The sequence below is a fragment of the Schistocerca americana genome, chromosome 4 (genome assembly GCF_021461395.2).
Source record: "Schistocerca americana isolate TAMUIC-IGC-003095 chromosome 4, iqSchAmer2.1, whole genome shotgun sequence".
Classification (NCBI taxonomy): Eukaryota; Metazoa; Arthropoda; class Insecta; order Orthoptera; family Acrididae; genus Schistocerca; species Schistocerca americana.
In genome coordinates this window covers 807,724,161-807,727,218 of record NC_060122.1, presented here as the reverse complement: position 1 = coordinate 807,727,218, position 3,058 = coordinate 807,724,161, and positions in this window count along the sequence as shown.

Genomic DNA, 3,058 nt, shown 5'->3' with positions numbered 1-3,058 from the left:
GTGGAGACCTCACGCCCCACGTGTTGAGCAATTCGGCGGTACGTCCACCCGGCCTCCCGCATGCCCACTATACGCCCTCGCTCAAAGTCCGTCAACTGCACATACGGTTCACGTCCACGCTGTCGCGGCATGCTACCAGTGTTAAAGACTGCGATGGAGCTCCGTATGCCACGGCAAACTGGCTGACACTGACGGCGGCGGTGCACAAATGCTGCGCAGCTAGCGCCATTCGACGGCCAACACCGCGGTTCCTGGTGTGTCCGCTGTGCCGTGCGTGTGATCATTGCTTGTACAGCCCTCTCGCAGTGTCCGGAGCAAGTATGGTGGGTCTGACACACCGGTGTCAATGTGTTCTTTTTTCCATTTCCAGGAGTGTAGTTTCTATCTCTTTACAGCGTAGGACAGACGGGAGTTTTCGCGAACAATAGGTGCTCAGAACGTTCTTCGTAGTGAATCACTGCTGTTATAAAAGAGGCAAACGAAGAAGCAAAAAGTCATTAAAAACTGTGCTTCAGAGGGTTGCAGGAACCGCTAGCTATTCGAATCGCACAATAAGGAGAAAAATGAGGGGTAAATCATAATTACGAGGGACTTAAAAAAAAGTTACACATTATAATGGCAGCACAAAGAACTTTTATTGAATGCTGCACTACACATCAATGTGACACAGATACATGACACTATTTTTCACCATAGCTGCCAAGTCTCTGTAAATAGCATTCGGAGAATTCTATCATTCGTTTAGTTTCTCGACGGTAGAAATCCGCTTCTACGTTGTGGTGCTCTTCGAGACCCGCCGTGTGAAAGTCCTTATCGTTGGAAAATCTTTCGCCCCAGACGTTCTTACAGCTGCCAAAAAGATGCAGATTGCATAGTGAAGACCTGGACTGTATAACGGATTAGCATCACCCCCGGCTGTTCGGCTTTGGTGAAATTTTTGTCACCAGTTGACTGTGGTTGGAGGTGACGCTGAATGTGGTCCATACACCCCCAAAATTTCACGGCAGATGTGTGTGCAATTTAGATGTCTAACGCAAAAGAATCATACTGTTTCGTATACTTCAGCTTTGGAGTAAGTTTCCCTTGCCGTGCCACTTCAGCTGCACTGTGATGTTTATCTCTAAGGCAGCAGGACTGCGTTTGCAAGAAATGAAAGAACATGTACTCTCTTCTGATAATGCGCCACAGTTGTTGCAAAAATGTCTTAGCGTGGGACCACAGGCGTAACTTACTTTTTGAGGTCCCTACGTAGAATTATTTCCTTAGGGCTTACTGCTCCTGGAAACATGCGGGGCAAGGAGGAAAAGAATTCTATTTTTAGGTAATATTTGCGGATAGGTTATTAGGGGAGTGGAACTTACACAGTCCAGTCACATTAATATTGTCGCAGAAGAAGCTGAGTAGCATCGTGGTGTAGTGTTTATGATACTAGATTGTTGAATGGAGGGTTGTGAGTTCAAAACTCACTTGGACTGTACACTTTTAATTTCTTCTATATTCGGTTCGAGTACATTCTAGAAGTATCCACCGATGTCAGGAATCATTGTACTGGAATGTTCTGTAGCTTTATATATACTTGTGATATTTCTAGCTTAGTCATCCATCATATTAAGCTCCAAGAAGCTGTTCCCAGAGCAGTGGAGAAGCAAGAAGTATATAGATGACGAAATGTGGTGTGAAGTACCTGTGACAGATGTTAGATTCGGTACCATTCCTGCGAGAAAGACCGCCTCCATAATGCTACTGCTCTGTGATTGGCTGCTGTGTTCGGATCAAGGGCGGCAAAACGTGAAACTATAGTTATTATTATTATTAGTTAAACTACTCATTGGAATGACTTCATTTTTTAATATAAATATCTCTCAACAGCTAACTATCAATCAGTCATTTTGGAATTATTAAAAACAATTTAAATCAAAAATAAAAGACTGACGAAATTGCAGACGAAGCAATTCGGAAGCGTTCGGGTCACGCCTTTTCTGGTATGTTGCGCGAAGTGTTTCGGGCTGTTCGTCACTCTGGATTAGGCAGTCGAGAAGAACTGACATGTTGTCTGTCGTAGGATGTGTTTCCAGTTTATATTTAAGTTCCTGTTCGTCACTCTGGATTAGGCAGTCGAGATGTACATTCAGGTTGTCTGTGGCAGGATGTGTTTGCCAGTATTCAGTATTATAAGACTCACTCCGCTAGTCATGAGGCAGAGGCACGTGCCACAAATGGTGTCAAGACACATTTTCGTAAACATTGTGTTTGATCATGTATTTTGCTGTATCAGAAGGTGTTGTATTAAGATCGTGTAGTCTTCTCGTGTGGCTGTATTAAAATACACGAGTGGCATCCCAAAGAAGTGATACATTATTTCAGAACAGAACCTCGCTAAAAGTCAGTTTCAGCCTCAAGATACAGAACCTACGACCTGCGTGCTGTTCTCTGCGCTGGGGACATCACCTTGAAGACAGCAGGCTAGTGAAGTATAACAGAACCTTCGCATTCCACACAGTGCAGTGGAAACAACTAGGCGCCTCACGTGTACTGCATGCACAGAACAAATGTGCTCAGTGACACGCCGTCTGCAGCAATGCAGAGGAGGTAAAGGAGGATGATCGTTATTAACACCAACACTCAATTCATTCTTCCTTTCTTGCCGTATACTGCATGTGTTCTGGCCGGAGGCAATTTTCTCCGCGCTCTTGTATGTATAGTCGGGGACAAAACGAGCGAGACCCCTCGCCTTTTCGTTATGCTGATCCGCACAGCTTTAAAGTCTGCTACACAGCATAACAGGAAAGGCGACGAAGTGCTACCAACATACTATGAAAGTTCGCTCAGCTGATGTGCTGAGATAGCTAGCACTGGAGAAACTCGGGCTTCTAAAACGCCACAGCGTCATCTGCCATCACTTGGTGGGAAACGAAATACCTCAAGTATAAGCCAATGTGTTGTTTCACATATCTGTGGCTATGACTTGAATCTTAAGTGTGGTTATGGATAGTACGTATGCTCAGATTGCGAATCTAACGTCATGGATAAGACAAGGGGAAATGTATTAGGCGTCCTT